At 40.9% G+C, this 8093-nt stretch overlaps 1 protein-coding gene across 3 annotated transcripts in view; it reads right to left on the minus strand.

Moving 5' to 3' along the window:
- The window catches only part of LOC110971321 (sodium channel protein type 4 subunit alpha B-like), a 50173-nt gene that overhangs the window by 11431 nt on the left and 30649 nt on the right, over positions 1-8093 (minus strand). The window lies entirely within an intron of this gene.

An 8093-nucleotide genomic window follows, 5' to 3' on the forward strand; every position in this document is an offset into this window, starting at 1 on the left:
CTGTCGCCTCCTCGCCCCCGGATCTCCTGTGCCTGGCTTCTTCCCCCCTCTGGCGTCCAAGTCTTTTGTTGTTGTGCTGCCGCTAGGCGACTGCTCGCTTCCCGTACGCCGCACTCTGGTCCTCCCAGAACCTCCTCCGGCCGCTGATCCCCGGCTCCGCTACTCCATCCCCGGACTCCTCATCACCACACCCTCCTGGACCCCCTCCCGGTTTCCCTCTCCTCCATAATCCCCCCACCTTCCCACAATAAACCTTCTTTCAATCTGTCTCTGCCTCGGTAGTGTGGTCTCTGCTCGGGTTCGCCATCGTAGTTTGTGACATTGGTGAGCAGTGATCGAAGACGAGAACACTCTGAGTGTGTTGAGCAGAAAGTTTCTTTGAAAAATCTTCCTGATGGCAGGTTGGATAGAAGTGTTGTTATTTGCAAATTGTGCAACAAATAGCTTTCTGATCACCGCAGCACTTCAAGCCAGTGTGTCCATCCCATAATAGACCACTTTTCGAGAAGCTAAAGGTGCTTGAGTTTACAAAAAGCTTTAAAATATTGAATATAATCGCTATAAATGAACTTTGAGTTTGCAGTAATCTGTAAATGTAGCAGACAGATAAAGATAAATGAAATATACTTGTTGTTTAAGTTAACATATATGTCTGTTCACCAATTCAGTCATCAACACAAAATTATTTAAATTGAAAAACTTTGCTGATTATGTCAGATATTGTTATTTGATGCCATCAGTCGTGATTAATTAATTACAAAGCCTCTAATTAGATAGATTCATTTTTTAATCGTGTCCTTCCACTAATATTTATCTTACTTGGTTAATGTCATTTTTGCTCCTGGACCTCATATGTTACATAATTTTAGCTGGAAATCAATATTTTGTGAATGTCTATTTAACGTGTAAAATCTATTATGAGTTATCTCTTATCTAATAACTTTTCTCCGGTAAGTCGCTGCCCTATTTTCCAAGACGACACTCCTCTGACTCTCTGACCTGCTGCCTGGATTCTGGACGTGACATCGAGCCGTGCTCTCGCTAGTAACGTCGTATTAACCCGACATATCAAAGAGTAGATACTGAGTAAGACAGTTATCCGTAGTTTACCTTAGTACTCACGAGTACCCGACACTATGCAGGACTCTGCTGTGAAGGCGGAGACGTGCGGCAGTGCTGTATTTGTGACAATAAGAAAAGAAAGAAATTTGAAGGAGCGACGGCTAGGATTTAGGAATGGTGGCCCGCTGCTGCTGAATGAATGTAGAGCAAACACTGGGATCCAAAGATCAACAGGACTCCAAATGAATACCTGCAGGCCGGTGAGTGTCGGAGATTGACGGCTGGGACGCGTATTTTAACAGACAAAAATTAAGACATTTTATTTTGATGTTACAAAATCACCATAATCTTCAAATTTAGAATTAAATTTTAAAAATTAACAGTCTAAAATAAAAGAAATTTTAATTAAATAGCTTGCTGATTATTTATTTTCCAAAGTTACAGGGAGCCACAACAGAGGGATGAAAGAGCCGCGGGTTGCTGACCCCTGGTCTAGATGAACATAAATGGCCTCTTTCACTCCTCTCTCAAACCATCTGTCCTCTCTGTCTAGAATATGTACATCTGAGTCCTGGAAGGAGTGACATTCTCCTGTAAATGTAAATGGACAGCTGAGCTCTTCTGTGTTGGGCCATGTGTCTGTGTAGAGGCTGCTTGGTCTCACCAATGTAAAGATCAGGGCAGTCCTCACTGCACTGGACTGCATGAACTACATTGTTGAGTCTGTGTCTTGGTGTTTTGTCCTTTGGGTGAACCAGTCTCTGTCTGAGTGTGTTCTCAGGTCTGAAATGAACCGGCATGTCATGTTTGGAAAAAATCCTCCTCAGTTTTTTGGAAAGGCCTCCAACATAAGGGACAACAATGTTCTTTCTTTTGTTGTCTGGGTCTTCCCTGGTGGTTGTTGGCTCCCTATCTTTCTTTCTCCTGGAACGTCTTCAAGATCACAAGAATAAGTCCAGTGGCCTGACCTAAACCCTTCACCTTAAGATGACCTGGATGAATGAGAACCTTCACAGACAACCTCAGGTTATTAATATTTTTATACCATAAAATATGTTTCCAATCATCTGCCGCTTTTAGGCATCATCATTTTTAGAGAAATAAATTATTTTGTGTTCAGAGCTACAGGCTGGCTGAAGCTCACACATCTTTGGAGTTTCTGTTTTATGAGATGGAACCAAGACTACAGGTTCCTCCACCTTCATCAACAGGAGGAAGTTCTGTCTGAACAATGTAGAAGGTTCTGTCTAAACATTGCAGGAGGTTCTGATTAAACTAACCTGACTCGGATTAAACCTTCTGGTTAAACTATCCATCCATAAATCATCCATCCATGTTCTTCCTCTTATCGGGGTCGGGTCGTGGAGGCAGCAGATGAAGCAGGTCATTCCACACGTTCCTCCCCCCAGCAATGCATTCCAGCTGTTCCTGGGAGATCCCAAGGCGTTCCCAGATCAGATGAGATATATAATCCCTCCATGTTCTGGTTCTACCCCGGGGGCTCCTCCCAGGAGGACGTGTTCAGAAAACCTCCAAAGGAAGTCTCCCTGAAGGATCTGAATCAGACGTCCAAACCACCTCCACTGGTTCCTTCAGAGGTGAAGGATCAGCAGCTCTACTCTGAGCTCCCTCCAGATGTCTGATCTTCTCCTCCTATCTCTAAGGCTGAGCTCAGACACCCTACAGAGGAAGCTCATTTCAGCCGCTTGTATCCATGATCTCATTCTTTGGGTCACTACCCAGAGCTCATGACCATAGGTGAGGGTTGGAACGTAGATGGACGGTAAACTGAGATCTTCTCCTTGAGGCTCAGCTCCCTCTTCACAACGACGGTTCAGTTCAATGCCTTCATTACTGCTGACGCTGCACCAATCCTCCTGTCCTTCTCTAGCTCCATTTCAATACTTGAACTCTTTCACTTTGGGAAGCAACTTCCCCTTAACCCAGAGGGACCAATCCACCAGTTTCCATCAGAGAACCATGACCTCAGACTTGGAGGTTCTGATCCTCATCCCCACCACTTCACACTCGGCTGTAAACCGCTCCAGTGCTGCTGAAGGTCTGAGGAACCAACAGAATCACATCATCTGCAAAAAGCAGAGATCCTGAGGTCCTCAAACCAGACACCCTCCTCACCCCGGCTGATCCTTAAGATCCATGAAGACCACAAACAGGATCAGAGACAAAGGACAGCCCTGGAGGAGTCCAACACCCACTGGAAGCCAGTCTGACTTTGTTCTGAGTATGAGGACACAGCTCTCACTTTGGTTCTACAGGAACCGAATGTCTTGTATCAGAGAGCCCGGTACCCCATACTCCCTCAGAACCCCCACAGAGTCCCTAAGGGGACATGGTTGTAGACCTTCTCCAGATCCACAAAACACATGTAGACTGGCAGGTCCAACTCCCATGACCCCCTCAGCAGCTGCACAAGAGTTGAGTTTAGTTTAGTTTAGTTTAATTTATTTCAGTCAGCATCCAAAACAACAAATTAATAATAAACAATTACTGTTGGGCAACGACTGAAAAGGCATAGGCTGAAGCACAGCTTATATCGCCTACCCTTATCACAACTTATGTTTTCACGCTGAAAGGAAAAATGAAAACAAAAATCCAGAGAAGAATTTTACAGAAGCTTACATTTTTGCCTTACAATAAATTTCTTAAATAAGATTCCATTAACTTGGCTTTAAGCTTTCTCTTAAATATAAATAATGAAGTGCCAGACTTCAGTTCATATATGTTTATATGACATATATGGTAGTATTAGAGTATTATAAAGTAGATGCAGGGACTTGGAACTAAGTATAAATTTTGCTTTTTGGAGTAATCCCAGTATCTTATACATTTTGGATTTAACATGTGCCACATGGGATTTCCAACACAACTTATAATCAATGATTATTCCTAAAAAGGTATTTTCATCCACCTGTTCTAACTGGACATTGTCAATGGTAATTTCCACAGGCTGGTTTATTTCTAAATTACTAAAAATAATACATTTTGTTTTATTTAGATTTAATGAAAGTTTATTTATGTCAAACCAGCTTTTTAAAATTTTTAGTTCGGTTGATCAGTATTCTTTCCAGAACAAAATATATTGGTATCATCTGCAAATAAAATAAAATGCAAAAGGTTAGTCACTTTACAAATATCATTTATGCACAGTCAAAATAATTTTGTTCCCAATATTGAACCTTGTGGAATTCCATATACTATCTTTTGTAACTCTGATTTATTGTTTGATATTTGAACATATTTGTACCTATTTGTTAAATAATCTTTTATCCATTTATTTGCAATTCCTCTAATTCTATAGCGTTCTAATTTTTTCAACAGGATATTGTGATCAATAGTGTCGAAAGCTTTTTTTTAAGTCGACAAATATTCCTATTGCATACTCTTTGTTTTCTATAGCTGTAGTTATTTTTTCTACCATTTGCAGAATAGCCATTTCAGTTGATCTATTTTTCCTAAAACGATATTGGTTGTCTGTTAGAATGTTATATTTTTCCAGAAAGCTTGCTAGTCTTTGTTCATAAAGTTTTTCTAAAATTTTTGAGAACTGAGGTAAAAGGGATATTGGCCTATAGTTGGAAAAACTATGCCTATCACCAGATTTGTAAATGGGTATGATTTTTGCTATTTTCATTTTTTCCGGAAATATGCCTGATTGTAATGATTGATTGTAGATATAGGTTAGTGGTTTGACAATATGATAAATAATATTTTTAACTAATTTCATGTCAATATCATTACAATCAATTGAGTTTTTACCTTTAAATAATTGAACAATTTTAAGGACCTCATGCTCTTCAACATGTTTTAGAAACATGGAATTAATATTATTTTCAATAAGGTCCAATCCCACTCCTTCTTTAGATTCAGGTTCTTTTATTGTTTCTGCAAGATCATACCCCACTTTAGCAAAAATACTTATTAAATTCATTAGCAATCTGATTTTGTTTGATGGTACATTTATCTGTACTCTTAAAATATGTTGGAAATTCCCTCGTACCTGTTTTCCTTTTAATAATTTTATTTAATACATTTCATGTACCTTTTGTATTACCTTGATTATATTCTAATAAATCATTGTAATATAGTTCTTTACTTGTTATCATTATTTTCAGAAGTTTATTTCTGTATTGCTTATATTTGACATTAGCCTCTTCGGTTCTAGTTTTGACAAACTGTTTGTATAGTATTTTTTCTTTTTAATTGCATTTTGCAATCCTTTTGTTATCCAAGCTTTTCCATCAAATTTGGACTTTTTATGTAGATGGACAGGACAATGTTTATCATAAAGAGAATTAAAGATTAACAAGAAATTCTCATACGACTCATTTGGATCAGTTGTTTTGAATACTTCATCCCAGGACTGCATAATTAAGTCATTCTTTAAAGCATTTATTGCATTGAGTGATTTACACCTCATAGGCTTTTTATCATGTGATTGAGGGTTACCACACTGACCTGTATTATTAAAAACTTGTTAACTACTATGAACACCGGTAAATGGTCACTAATATCATTAATTAAGAGCCCACTGGTTATTTTACTGTCCATTACATTGGTGAAAATATTATCAATTAAGGTTGCACTAGTAGTTGATATCCTTGAAGGTTTAAGGATTGTGGGAAAAAGACCCAGGCCGTACATGGAGTCCAGAAAATCTCTATTTTTCTCCGATTTACCCATATCCATTAAATTAATGTTGAAATCTCCACATACAAACCTGGGACCTCTACCCCCAACCCTACCAAGTAATTCCACCTGTGTGCTATTAAATAAATCAATGGTAGCTGTACCGGGGGTTCTGTAAGCACAACTTATTAACACTTTTTGTGAATTTTTAAGAAGCATTTCAACTGTAACACATTCCACAATATTATCTACTGCGGTAGACATTTCTTTAACAAGGTAACATTCAAAGTTTTTTCATATATAGTAAGTCCACCTCTCTCTTTATTTTTCCTGTTAATAGCAAAAAATCATAACCCTCTAGTTGTATATTGCACTCTTTATCGTCTTTAAGCCATGTCTCTGTTATTGCTATTACATTAAATGCATCAAACTGGTTAAGGCAGTGTATGATTTCATCTAAATTTGCTTGAAGGCTACGACTGTTAAAATGGATGATGGATAACGTGTCATTTATTGTCACTTCAGTTCTCAGATGTTCTGGTGTGTAGTACTCACAGTTACAATTGTTGTTTATGTAAAAGTTATCTTCCGGATCTATGTCTTTTTCCATGTCATACATTTTATAATTAACAGAATTCCCTTTTTGTATTCCTTTTACGGTTTGGTAATCCATGCGTCTCATTAGAATCTCCATCCTCTCCGTGCATAAAACGGAGAACTCGTCATTGTACTGTTCCACCATATGAATTTATTTTTGCCATGTTTATTCCAAAAGGTGCTAGTCAACTTGTAGTGTTGTTCTTCCATTATCCTTGTCATTTGTAGCAATCCAGAGTAAAGATCTGATCCACCGTTCCATGACCAGGATGGAATCCTCATTGTTCCTCCTGAATCTGAGGTTCTTCAATTGGTCAGAGCCTCACTTCCAGGCTGAGAAGTGTGATACCCCGGTAGTTGGATCTCACTCTCTGGTCCTACTTTATGAAGATAGGAACCACAATCCTGGTCTGCCACTCCACAGGTACCGCACCTGATGTCCACATTGTAGAGACATGTCAGCCAAGACAGTCCAACAATGTCCAGAACCTTCAGCATCTCAGGGAGGATCTCGTCCACACTTGGAGCCACCAAGGAGCTTCTTAACTACCTCAGCGACCTCTGTCATGGATATGGATGAAGATCCCCCGAATCTTCAGGCTCTGTCTCCCCACAGAGGACGTGTTTACTGGGTTCAGGAGTTCCTCAAAGTCCTCTTTCCACCACCCGACAATGTCCCCAGTACGGGTCAACAGTTCTCCACCCGACTGTACACAGCCTGAGCAAAGCCCTGCCTCAAACAGTTCGCCAGAACCTCCTCAATTCCAACAAAAGTCCTTCTCCATAGCCTCTCCAAACTCCTCCCACACCAGAGTTTTAGTTTCTACAACTGCAGCCCTTTAGGACGATCGGTACCTGTCAGCTGCTTCAGAAGACCCCAGAGCCAGCCAGACCCTAAAGTCCTCCTCCTTCAGCCTGATGGCTTCCCTCACAGCTGGTGATCATCAGCAGGTTTTTGGGTTTCCACCACAACACAGGATTCTTGCCAGTGCATTTCAGCGTAACGGCCCGTTACGCTGTCAGTTTAAAAGATTACGCTGTGATTAGGGCCGCTACGCTGTTATTTTGACAGATCAGGGTTCTCAACAGCGCATTTCAAAGATTACGCTGTTGTTATGAGAGTGTGTGGCTCCGTCATGAGAGAGGGAGAGAGAGCAGCGTGTGTGTGTGTGAGAGAGAGCGAGATGTCCAAGCGACCTTGAACGCAGCGCGAGCGAGAGAGAGCAGTCGGTTCAGATGGCTGGGTAGAGGAGGAGAGAAGGTGTGTAGTTTCTGGGTTGGCGGTACTGTGCGGTTCAGCCACTGTTGATAGACAATAAAGGCTGCAGTGTTCTTCAATACGGCTGGGTTCCTGTGTCTTTGCTTCTACGGCTGCTGAGGAAGTGAAGAGGTTAACCCCGGGCTTCCTGACCACGGTCGGGGGCCGAACAGGAAGGGTTAACACTGTGATTAGGGCCGCTGCGCTGTTATTTTGACAGATAACGCCATGTGCGTTTGTTTTTATCGAATGGGTGCCTATCTAGGTTAATTTATGTCTCCCCACCTCAGCCGTACTTTCCTGTCGATTGACCCTTTCCCGTCTATTGCACACGTTAGACAGTAACCTGCCGTTACGCTGAAAAAAAATCCTGGTGAGAACCCTGCAACATTCACCAGTGACCTTCAGACCACAGCTCCTAACAGCTGCTTCTGCAAAGGAGGCTTTGAACATGGACCACTCAGACTCCATGTCCCAACCTCCTCTGGATGCAGGAGAAACTCTTCCAGAGGTGGGAGTTAAAAACCCC

This window comes from Acanthochromis polyacanthus, chromosome 8 (genome assembly GCF_021347895.1).
Source record: "Acanthochromis polyacanthus isolate Apoly-LR-REF ecotype Palm Island chromosome 8, KAUST_Apoly_ChrSc, whole genome shotgun sequence".
NCBI lineage: Eukaryota > Metazoa > Chordata > Actinopteri > Pomacentridae > Acanthochromis > Acanthochromis polyacanthus.